We start from the raw sequence: 13,255 nt of genomic DNA, 5'->3' as shown, positions 1-13,255 counted from the left end.
ATAGTAGAAATAAAGTGAAAATTATTCCAGCCACAGTGTACAGATAGAAAGGGCTAAGAAGCCACAGCCAGGGAGATGAGCCGAGAGTTACTGATGTTATGAAAGCCCAGACTTGGGTGGTGAAAGTGATCATGAAAAGAGGACCATTTGTAGAAAACCCATGAACCTGCCTAATTACAGTGAGCATCACGGAAGGTGGGACCACAGATGATTTGTTCTTCTGTCCTTGTCTAGTGGGCCAATGTCTCTATCCTGAAGCCATGAGACACCAGGAGTCCGCGTCTGAGAGCCAATACACAGCAAAGACAGAGCCAGGGAGGCCAGCAGGCCAGGCAGAGGGTACTTGGGAGCCTAGGCACTAGGAGCAGGAGTCCAAAGGCAGAGGGACACTCGGAACTCCAGCTTCTTCCCAGTTTCATCCACAGATTAACAGGTGTCAGTTTCCCCACACTTGCACATTAAAGTATTCAAACATAACCAAATTATGTGGTAAAATTTATGGAGTCAAAAATTAATTTTAGGCATCAAAACAATACTAACCTTGATTTTCAAAGTCATCACGAGAACGTGAACCACTTCAATCCTCTATGTTCCAAGCATAACCAAAGGGCCATGAATTTCAAAATATGTACACCACTTGAGAAATCAGTAGGTTGCCAAAGCAGCTCCCATAATTCATACCTTCACAATCACTTGTGCCACTGTTATTCCAACAGTATCCTGATCCCTCAACACTTGATTTATTTTGAGAATGTGTTTAAACATACACAGTAGCTATAAATAAATACTGGTTGGTAATTATTGCTAATTATTAAACAGATGCAAAAAAAAGCATCGTATAAATTCTCATAAAAATTCCAATGAGGAAACTAGAAAAGAGAGTCCTTAACTATGCAGAAAGATATCTCACCCAACAAAGATAAGCTCTTGGGATAACTAAATATGTATTAGCTAGAAAAATTAAATCCTATCAAAAGGCTAAAATTCCTTTTATGGCTTAAATATAAACTAGAGAAAGTGCCAAGATGGCAGAGTAGAAGCAGCCTGCACACACTGCTCTCACAGAAAGCCTTGAAGGAGGTGAGTGGATAGCCACCTCCAGACCAGTCACCTAAGAGAGAGGATTGCAAATCAAAAGGAAAGTGACAGGAGACACCAATAGTGAAGGAGAGGAAAGAAAGGCAGGCTACTTTTTGGTTTGAAGGTACGCAAGGAAGACAAGTACAGAGGAGAGAATCCCAGAGCTTCACAGTCCCCCCCCCCAACAATCATTGCTATACAAGCCATGAAAGGGACCCTCCACTGCAGATGGCCACAGGAAGCTATCTGGAGACTGTGAAGTGGCACTGCTCCAGAAAGCAGACACGGGGGTACCCCCTGGCTCATGAATCCTGGGCACTATAGTTGGCTGTTTTTTAAACCCCTTGACACAAGAGTACTGCCTCTACCCAGGGGTCAGTTAAGTTGCTGCTGCCTCTCCATCAGAAAGCTGGGCATTTTGATGAATCCTATGGGCAAAGTCACACATCCCCACTGCAGTAGAGGGACCTGGGAGGGTCAACAATGGGCAAGGCTGCACTGGCCAGCTGGTGCCTGGCTGACAAATGGTGCTACCTATGGATCTGAGTGGAGAAACCCTCCAGCCAATGCAGGCCATCAGTTGCCACCACCCACACACAAGGGTGGGGCTGTATTCAAGCTGATGCTTACAGATCTAATCCAGGCAGTCTCAAGCCCACACAGGCTGACAAATGCCACTGCCCATAAATCTGAGTGGAACAACTCTCAGTCCAGCAGGGATGACATTCATCAGTGCTGTCAGAACTAGGTGGGTAATACATTCACTCTGCAATGCAGCTGCTACCACCAGTGACGACCACAGGGGAATGGTGAGGCAGGAGACACAGAGGAGAAGCAATGTTAAACACTCAAGGTACATCCACCTGTCTTATGCTAGTTCAGTCCTCCAGAGCTGGACACAAGTGTCCCTCCAGAGACCTCCCCTTCTTTGCATGAAGTAGGAAAGTTCCCAGGAAAGGAGAGCAGTTGCACAACAAGCATATCTTTTTTGAGCTAAGAGAAGAGATTTCAAAAGTGCAGGAACTAAAAAAAAGAACTCTGACAACATAAAAAAAAGCTATTTTGACACCTCCCAAAGGATCACAATAGATCTCCAGCAGAGAACCCTAAATTATAGGAAACTGTCAAAATGTCAGAGATAGAATTTAGAATATGAATTGCAAACAAGATGAATAGGATTGAAGAGAAAGTTGAAAACCCACACAAAGAAACCAAAAAAGAAAAAAAAGGTTTCAAAATGTGAATGAAAAAAATGAAAAACTCACTAAAGATATAAACAACATAAGAAAAGATAGAACTTAAAAAATGATAGACTCAGTTAGGGAATTTCAAAATACAGCAGAAATTTTCAACAAAATTCTAAACCAAGCACAAGAAAGAATCTCAGAGCTTAAAGATAAGCTCTTCAAATTAACTTAATCAGTCAAAGATGCAGTAAAAAGAATGAACAATCATTCAGAGAAGTATGGGACCATGAAAAGTCGGCCAATATAAGAATTATAGGTATCCCTGGGGGAAAAGAAGCAAAAGCAAAAAGCATGAAAAACCCATTCAAGGGAATTATTGAGAAAAACTTCCTTGGTATCACCAGAGATTCAGATAAACATTTAAGAAGGTCACTGAACACTGAAAAGATTCACAGCAAATAAGACATGTCCAAGACACATGGTCATCAATCTGGCCAAACTCAAAATGAAAGAGAAAACTGTATGAGCTGCAAGATGAAATAATAACTAACCTACAAAGAAAACCAATCAAGCTAATGGCAGAAGAGGCCTCACAAGCCAGAAAGAATTAGTACCCCATTTTTAGTCTTCTTAAAGAGAACAGTTGCCAGCCACCAATTTTGTATCTTGCAAAACTAAATTTCACAAATGATAGGGAAAGAACGATTTTTCCAGACAAACAAATACCAAGAGAATTTGTCACTACTAGACTTGCCCTACATGAAATACTTAAAACTGAATTATACATGGAACAGTACAATAGAAACCCAGCAGTATAAAAAATAACCAAAAATTAAAACTCATAACTCTTATAAAACAGTAACATAAGAGAGAAAACAAAGCAACTAAGTATCATTCTACATGATGAACAAAACAATATCTCACATATAATACTAATATTGAATATAAATGACCTTAATGCTTCATTTAAAACATAGACTGGCTGAATGGATGAGAAAACATAACCCAAATATATGCTACCAAGAAACCCTACTAACTAGTAAGTATTCTCATAGACTCAAGATAAAGGAATGGAAAAAAATATTCCACGAATGGAATGGAATGGATGGAAACCATTGGAATGGAATGGATGGAAAACCTGAATGGAAACCAAAAGTAAGCGGAAGTAGCTATTCTCCTATCATATAAAATATACTTTAAATCAACAATGGTAAAAAAAAAAAAAAAAAGAAGACAAAGACAGTCATTATATCTTAATAAAGGGAGCAATTTAACAAAAAGATATAACAATCCCAAATATGTATACACCCACCAGAGGAGATCTCAGATTCATAAAACAAATTCTACTAAAGCTAAGCAAAGAAATAGACAGCAGCATCATAATAGCCAGGGACTTCAACACTCCATTGACAGAACTGAACAGATTATCAAGGCAGAAGGTCAACAAAGAAACACTGGACTTAAATGGTACTCAAGAACAAATGGAACAGACATTAGATAACATTCTACCCTCAAAAACTGCAGAATATTTACATTATTCTCAGCAGCATATGGGACATTTTCCAAGATAGATCGTGTTAGAGCACAAAACAATTTGAAAAATTAAAATAATACCATGCTTCTTCTCAAATCACAGAGGGATAAAACTAGAAATAAATTACAAGAGTAATTCACAAACATACACAAAGTCCTGGAAATTAAATAACCTGATGTTTAACAATCCTTGGATCAATGATGAAATTAAGATGGAAATCAAAAGATTTTCCAGATGTAAAGACAAATATGACATAAGAATCTAAAATCCATGGGATATAGCAAAAGCAATTCTAAGGGGGAATTTCATAGTCTTAAGTGAGAGACAGAGAGATCACAAATAAACAACCTAATGTCACAACTCTACAAATCAGAGCCAAATCTATCATAAAAAAGAAATACATGCATAATGAAGCTAAAAGCAGAACTACAAGTTGTGGAAACCTCCCCCCTCAAAAATACAAAGAATCAATGAAACAAAAAATTGGTTCTTTGAAAACATAAACAAAATCAACAGACCACTAGCTAGGTAAAACCAGAAATAGAAGAGAAAAGACTCAGACATACTCAATCAGAAACTGATACCACAAAAATACATCATCTGTGACTACTATAAAAAACTCTATGCACACACAAACTAGAAAATCTAGAGAACGTGGATAAATTTTTGGAAACACACAACCTTTCAAGTTTGCATCAGGAAAAACTAAGAAATTCTGAACAGGTCAATAATTAGTAGTGAGATTAAAACAGTTAAAAAAAAATTGCCCAACAAACAAAAGCCCTGGACCAGACAAATTCACAGCCAAATTTTATCAGACTTACAAAGAAGAATTGGCACCTATTCTGAAACTGTTCCCTAACTCATTCTACAAAGCCAGTATCAACCTGATACCAAAGCCAGGAGAGGACACAACAGAAATAGAAACTATAGACCAATATCTTTTATTAACATAGATGCAAAAATTCTCAACAAAATGCTAGAGAATTGGTTTGAATTCAACAAGTACTTCAAGAAGATAATGTATCATGATCAAGTGACTTTCATCCTAGGGATACTAGTATGGTTTGATATAAGCAAATTAATAAATGATCCAGCACATAAACAAAATATTTTTTAAAGACCATACAATCATCTCAATAGATGCCATAAAAGTATTCAATAAAATCCAGCACTCCCTCAGGATAAAAAGTCTCAGCAAACTAGGCATAGAATGAACATACCTCAAATTTTACAAGCCATATTTGGCAAACCCATAGCTAACATTATACTGAATGGGAAATAGTTGAAAGCATTTTTCCTGAGAATTGGAACAAGTTAAGCATACCAATTGTCACTACTTGTATCCAGTGGTACTGGAAGTCCTAGCCAGAGCAATTAGGCAAGAGAAAGAAATAAAGGGCATCCAAATCAGGCAAAAGGAGGTCAAGCCATTCACTTACCAATGATATGATATTCTAACTGGAAAACCCTAAAGACTGCACCGGAAGATTCCTGGAATTGATAAATAAATTCAGTAAAGCCTCAGGTTACAAAATTAATGTATACAAATCAATAGCATTTCCGTGGACTGATAACAGTCCAGCTGAGAGTCAACTCAAGAACTCAACATCGTTGAGTATGCAGAAAATAGAATACCTGGGAATATACTTAACCAAGGAGGTAAAAGTTCTCTGCAAAGAGAACTACAAACCACTGATGGGAGAAAGCAAATGGAAACAAATGGAAAAATGGCCCATGCTTGTGGATGTTAGAATCAGCATTGTTAAAATGTCCATATTGCCCAATGTGATTTACAGATTCAATACAATCCCCATCAAAATACCAATTTCATATTCCACTAGAAAAATAATAATTCCACTCTTCACTTGGAACCAGAAAAGAGCCTCCATAGCCAAAGCAATCTTAACTGAAAAGAAGAAATCTGGATTCATCCCCCCTTACCTGACTTCAAGGTATACGACACTGTTATAGTAACCAAAACAGCATGGTACTGATATGAAAACAGACACAGACACTGATGGAATGTAGTAGAGGACCCAGAAATAAAACCACATAGCTACGACCAACTAATCTTTGACAAAGGAGACAACAACATACACTGGGGAAAGGAAGCCCTCTTCAATAAATGGTACTGGGAAAACTGGCTAGCCACATGCAGAATAATGGAACAGGACCCCTTATCTCTTGCCATATTCAGAAATTAATTTAAAATAGATAAAAGACCTAAATGTAAGGCATGAAACCATAAAAATTCCAAAAGAAAATATAGGAAAAACTCTTCTAGACGTTGGCCTAAGGAATTTATGAAAAATGCATAAGCAAACATAGCAATAGCAAAAATAAATAAATGGAACTTAATAAACACACACACATATACACATATTGTGGAGTACTACTCAGCTATAAAAAGCAATGAAATAATCTGTTTTGCACCAACTTGAATGGAACCATCATCCTAATCGAAGTACCTTAGGAATAGAAAAACAACATCACATGTACTTTGTAATAAGTGTGAGCTAAACAATGGGCACAGGCAGGCACAAAAAGGTGTTAAGAGACACTGGAAACCAAGAAAGGGGTTTGCGAAGGGGTAAAGGGTAAAAACTTGCCTGTTGGGTACAATGAACATGGTGATGGGCACACTAACCCCTCCCCCCCTTTGTTATGCAGGTATCCATGTAACAAAAACATCTGTACTCCCTCAATATTTTGAAATTTAAAAGAAATAACTAATCAAGTTCCCTTGAAGCCACAAGTGATATCACAGACATCTTCATTCGACAGATCAGGGACTTGCTTTATTCTTATGCACATTATCATTGAAATATTTATCTCCTTTAAAATTCTAACAGTTGGTGTAGAAAAAGTCTTCTGCTTCCAAATCAAATGCTTCATGACGCTGACACATCTATCAAAGGGAGAAATGCACACCTCTTAATTGTTCCTTCAGGCAGGTACAATTTCATAAATGAGCCATGTTATCAGACAATGATGAAGGAACCACCAAGCTGTGCCATGCTCCAGGGAAGATGATGCCAAGGCCTACAGAGGGCCATTGAAAGGCTGGATAGGGATTGCCTCATAGCCTCATACTTGAAAGGTAAGAACCTTTTGTGCCTCTTTTACAGATAAGGAAATTGAGGACCAAAGACATTGACATGTCCATGGTCATACAACCAGCAAGTGCCTATGCCTGGCCACAGCCCAAGGAGAGACCTCACTGCCACAGATCCAGGGTCCATACAGTGGGGGTGGTCCTCAGAAGTACCACTCTCTCTAAGCCTGTCTTCATGTCCCCAGCAGGGACACCACAGTATGGCTTGGAATCTTAGAATCCCAAGAATCACTGAATCATACAAGATCTTTAAAGTCCTCAACACCAATTCAGATCCACCAGGGAGCTTGAGGGATGTGTGTAATTGATTCGTGGGGACCAGAAACCAGAACTATGACACCCAGCTCTGGGTGGACGTTTGCAGATAAACAAACTGTGGTAAAGAATGCAACAGTGCTCAGTGCAGAGAAAGACCAGACCACCCACACACACAGCACAAAGCAGTCTAAGACACCAGCCAAAAGCGTGTGTGCTGTGCAATTCTGTTTCTGTATACAACACCAGAAAATCAAACTAGTCTATGGGAAGTAACAGACTGGGGATGTTGGTGGTGGGGAGAAAGCAGGAAGGGGAGCAGCGATTACAGAACGCCTAGGGTGATGAAGGTCTTCCTCTTGAGTGTGGCAATGGTGTCAAGGGTGTACTGGGCACAACTTTCCCAATCGTACATTTCTAAAATGTGGACTACAATAGTAACAGGATCCTCAAAAAAGCCATTTTTAGAAAGCCACCTTGCCTTTGTGCTGTGATGTCATATCATGAAGTTCTACATGATTTTTAATCTAAGTAAAAGAAAAAAAAAACCCCCCACACAGTCTCATGGATCCCCATGCCATTCCAGTTAGACAGAGTGTCACAATCTACAATACACCTTCTGGGGGTAGTCAAGAGTGAGGCTCTAGACAAAGTCCATGCAGGCCCTTACTAACGGTACACCTTCAGGAAAGATACTTAACTTCCCTGAGCCTGAACATCTCCACTGCACAACGGAGATAAAATAGGGCCATTCTGCAGATAAGAGGAGGAGATTAAGTATTGTAGTTAGCCCAGATCTTGGAGCAGAGCACAGACCTCCATCCCCAATCAGTACACAAAGTCCTTCAGAGCCCCAGAAAACTACCCCCAGCCTCCCCTCTGGCACTGGGGGGATGGGAAGGGACCATGTCCATTTCAAACGTGCTGCCATAGGGGCTCCTCCTAATGCTTTGCTGCCATAGGGGCTCCTCCTAATGCTTTGCTGCCATAGGGGCTCCTCCTAATGCTGAGCAAACCTGCCTTCCTTTCCCTTCCCACCAGCCCTCTGTCCTGTCCAGCACCACGCAGATCTGAAGGCAGCTCTCAGTCCTCTAAAGAATCTTTTTTTTTCCTTGGAGCAGGGCCAGCTGCTATAGCAGAGGATCACAAAGGATGGTTCTCTGGCCACCTCGGCTTCCCAGCTGCAGGCACACCAACCTTCTCAAGGAAGTGGCCAGAACTCTACCAGACCGCAGGGGCTGTCTTCATAGATTTGGCTATAGTTCTATTGTTACTACCTAAAACTGATGACTTGGGAAAACTTATGCCACTCTGTGCATGAACAAAGAATTTAGAGACAGCTAATCTTCCCCAAATCTTCTATCCCTATAGGGCAGTGGTCCCCAAACCTTTGCGGCACCAAAGACCTATTTCATAGAAGAAAAATTTTCCATAGACAGGGGTGGGGGCAATGGGACAGGGGATAGGAGGCAGAGCTCAAGTGGTCATGGGCTCAAAGCGGGGGGTAGTGCAAATACAGATGCAGCTTCCCTCACTCACCTCCTGTTGTACAGCCCGATTCCTAACATGCCATGGACAGGTATGAGTCCAAAGCTCAGAGTATGGGGACCACACCTACGGGGGATATGATTCAGCCACTGCCCCCCTCCTGAACTCATATGGGCCTTTGGAGACCTAAGGGCAGGAGTTCACATTTCTATGTACTTAATTCCATCATGGAAGTGCCCCTGACTCTTCCAACCTAGGGGTTCTTTTGCTATCATCCAGCATCTCCTGGATCCCCTTCACCAGCTTCTCACATCAACTGCCAACTTATTAGCATTTCCCAACCCTCCAATATAAATTGCACAGGGTGAGGGGCCAATCCCAACACTCCCTCCACTTCTGATGCCATTGCAAGCCCTGGGTTGTTCTGTCTGTGCTTCTGACAGACCCACCATGAATGGGCATCCTCACAAATCCCTGCCTGGGTTTGATTAATTTGCTAAAGCAGCTCACAGAACTCAGAGAAATACATTTATCAGCTTCTTATAAAGGATACAACAAAGGATTCAGATGAAGCGATGAGTAGGGCAAGGTATAGGAAGGGGGCATGGAGCTTCCTTGAGACTCCTATCCTGGCAGCTCCCCAAATCCTATTCTCCTGGATATCTTGGGTATCATTGGTTACCATTACATAGCCATGTTTGATTAAATCACTGTCCATTGGTCACCAAATTAACCTCCAGGGCCTCCCTCCTCCCCAGATGTTGGGGTGGGGCTGAAAGTCTTCCCAGTGACAAGCCCCATCCTAAAGTGTCCTAGGAGCTGCCAGCCAACAGTCAACCCACTGGCATACAAAAGATACTCGCCACTGAAGTAACAAGGACTTTAGGAGAAGACAGACAGAAAACTGGACAAAGACTAAACACATATTTTACAATATACAATATCCACATCGAAGCTGCTTGGCATGTTACCCTTCATGACTGAAAGAAGAGTTTTAAGTTGTTGAAGGCATTTGAACTGATCCCAAGACAGATTTTATGCCTATATAAATAGATATGCATATACATACATATGAGGCCAACAGGGTAATCTCAAGTCTCCCCAACCTTCTACTGGGTACACCCCCATCTGTGTGCACACCTAGGGGCTCCAGACAGCCCTCGCTGCCATGCACAGATCATCAGGAAGCCCACAGTAGAAATGCAATTAAAACTAATTTTTCTATTTTCCATCAAAGAGACTGCAACAAAGTCAAGCACATAATAGTAAATGGTTGTCAATAAACAAAGAGCAGAAGCTTGTTCACCCAAGGATCAAGAAGCATGTCTTGCCTCCTGACCCTTAAGGTAAAGACCACGCTGCCACAGCCCCACTCCCCAGCACCGGCCCCTCCATTTGGAGGAAGCAGTGTGGAACCACTCTGTGAGACTAACCTGAACCACTTAGAGCAGATCAGAACTTGTGGCAGAACCTCAGATTCAGGCTCGTGTACCCAAAGTGCAGCTAAAACCAAACACTGTGACTCTGGAGCCCGGAGATAGAGAAAAGTTCATTTGATTTGGCAAAGCAACAGGGCAAATCTCTCAGATCCGTCTTTTCTGCAGAGGTGAGCTGCAAGTTTTTATGCAGGGTGGAGGTAAGGCAGGGGAAGTCTTGTTTTTAGTCCCAGATGACACCTACAGTGAACAGGCCTCTGGAGTCAGCAGCTAGCAGCAGCTTTTTCCTTCCTTCTGCCACACAAACTCTTTGCCTTCTCCTCATGACCCTGGAGTCAGCTTTCCCCACTTGATATGGAAGAAACCACATCAGCAGATAACAATGCTTGTGAGAACAGGGGTGCTGGGCAGGAAGCAAGTGGTTAGTGGGAGTAAACAGTCAAGGGTCTAGTCCAATTTTACCTTATTTCAGTCATAAAAAACGGTTGTGGTACTAACATCTCCATGCCAAGCTGCGAGCTCCTCCAGCCTTTGGCTGCTGGGGGAAGCAGTGTAAGGAGCTCCTCCCTTTTGGGGGGTGTTTGGGACCCAGTACCCAGGCAGCCAGGGAGAGAGGGCTCCCACATGCCAGCTTCTTTTTGTGGTCCACGTCACTCATCCAAAAATGCCCTCCTTTATCAGCATTTTAAGTGTTTACAACAGCAATCCCCAACCTTTCTGGCACTAGGGACCAGTTTCATGGAAGACAATTTTCCACAGATGGCAGTGGGGCGGGGGGAGGGTTCAGGATGATTCAAGGGCATTGCATCATCACTTCCCCACCTCAGATCATTAGGCATTAGATTCGCTTTAAGAGCATGTGACCTAGAGCTCTCATATACACGGTTAACAGTAGGGTTTATGCTCCTGAGAATCTAATGTGGCTGCATTCTGACAGGGGGCAGAGCTCAAGCAGTGATCTGAGCAATGGGGAGTGGCTGTAAACACAGACGAAGCTTCCCTCACTGCCCTGCTGCTCACCTCCTGCTGTGCTGCCCGGTTCCTAACAGGCACAGACTGTTATACCACAGGTGTATAAGACAATTACAGATTGCTATTACTATAAACTAACTCTAGAATATGAACAACGTGGAACACACAAAACCAAAGTACAAATTTCTAGAAATAAATGCTCCCCAAACACAATAGTTTGTTTTTTATTTTTCAAAAAACCTTTAATATCAGGGAAAAGGTACAACAGAATCAGCAGAAAGACCAGCAGAAGAGAGGAGGGAGCGCTCACTGAGATGTGGGGAGATGTTGATGGCCAGCCCAGGGAGGACAGGTGGCGCGGAGGGAGGGGAGAGATGGAGAGAAAGCAGGCGAATGTCACTGCAGAAGTGTTCAGAGTCGACAAAGCCCAGAGGAGGCCCCAGCAGAGGGACCAAGAAGCAGCAGCAGGAGGAGCCTTCCTGGGCAAGAGCACACCTGCAAGACAAGAGAGAAGATTCGGGTTTATTCTCGTCATTTCTAAGTGGTGTTAATCTTCTGCAAACCTTCCGCTGGGAGGCACAGTCGTGTAGCATTACTTAGGCAATATACTCAACCTTGTGGGCCTGCTCTGTAGCAGAATCTGCCTGTGATGGTCTGTGCATTCTTGGGTGGTTCTACTGGAGGGCACAGCAGAAGCCTTCTGTTCTGTCTTAGCCCTTATCTCTGACCTCTTCCTGTCCGTATTAATGGATTTCTATGTGGATGTGGAAAGAAAGTCCCTCTGATTGAATTGGGGGAGGAAAAAGGGCATGAGAGAACCTTCACAGGGCCTGAGTGACACAAAATGGGTCTGATGGTAGGGTGCTGTGTGTAAAGGTGACCTTGGAGTTAGGAAGCAGAGCACGAGGGGCAGTAGGGATCTGGGACCAGGAGGCAGGGTCTTCAGCACTTGGAAAACCTGCTCCAGAAACCAAAACTCACACACCTCACAGGGACCCAGCCCTGGTCCAAGGTAACCTCGTCCTCATGGTGGCCCAGAGACAGCCACCAGGTTTTCTGTCCCTTGACTCACTGAACCACCAGACCTAAGATGCAAGAGCAAATGTTCCTATTTGGGAAAAATAAATCATAATAAAAGGTATTAAACTCAAAAAATGTTCTTAACTCTGCCCAGAATCACACACTATTGGTGGAGTCAAAATCTGAATTTAGGTCGTTTAGGCTGCAAAGCCACTTTTTGCAGGTGCCAAGTCTTCTCAGGAGCACAGGAATGGGGAGGGATGAGGGCTGGAGGAGTCCCTGACTGTCTTGCTTCAGTCAGTCCACATGGTGGCCCAAGAATTGCATTATGCTCTTCTTGAAGGGAGCAGGGAAGAGGCTCCCAAGGGTCGCAGCAAGTGAGAAGCATAGCTCGTGGGTGCTGGGACTCCCACCCGGAGCCCACCTGAGATCATGTCCAGTCAGTGGCCACAAGGGTGGTGTTCTAAGAGTTGAGGCCAGTTCTGCAAAGCATGCCAGGCAAATCCCCCATGCTCTTGAGAAACTCTAAGCACCCCTGCCCTGCCTTTAACAGCTGACTATCCTCAGGCCCATGGACAAATGCACACATGCACCAATACGCAAAGCCCTGCAGACAGTATCTCAAGTGGTTTTTACAACAGTATGAGGGGCGGACATTGCCCTTACTCCTAGCTGAGGATGTATGTTATCCCCACCCATTTCTCTCTCCTCCATGGGCAAGAGTGATCTAGTACACTAGCCATGACCATGAAGCCAGCTTTTCTACTGGACCCCTCTGTGACATAAGAAAATGAGACTAGATGCACAGACTGACAAGATGTGACAAATACTACCAGCCAGACCTGACCTGATGCAGCAAAGGCAAGACCTGGGGCTTTCCAGTGCACAGTCAGAGATGGGCAGCAATTCTGCACCTGAGCACAGGCTCAGCCCTGCAGTCTTAGCCAGGTGCTCTGTTAAGAAGGATGCTAAAGTCACTGGCCACTGCCACACTTCTTTAATGACACTTCCTTAGGAGAAGAGACCTACACTGGGCCTTTCAGGCAGAGGAACTCTGAAAGAGGCACCCACAAGAATGGTAAGAGAGGTGGGGCTTGGCCCAGGTGGACGACGCGGTGTGCTGGCCTAAGAAGGACCCGCAGTGGGGAACCTGAGAAAGCAGGCA

General features: G+C 43.1%; 1 protein-coding gene across 2 annotated transcripts in view; it reads right to left on the bottom strand.

Annotated features, from left to right (window-relative positions):
- The window catches only part of SHC3 (SHC adaptor protein 3), a 159,793-nt gene that overhangs the window by 72,537 nt on the left and 74,001 nt on the right, over positions 1-13,255 (bottom strand). The window lies entirely within an intron of this gene.

Source organism: Otolemur garnettii, unplaced genomic scaffold (genome assembly GCF_000181295.1).
Source record: "Otolemur garnettii isolate 467f Iridium unplaced genomic scaffold, OtoGar3 scaffold00088, whole genome shotgun sequence".
Taxonomy (NCBI): domain Eukaryota; kingdom Metazoa; phylum Chordata; class Mammalia; order Primates; family Galagidae; genus Otolemur; species Otolemur garnettii.
This window is presented reverse-complemented; position numbering and strand designations above follow the sequence as displayed.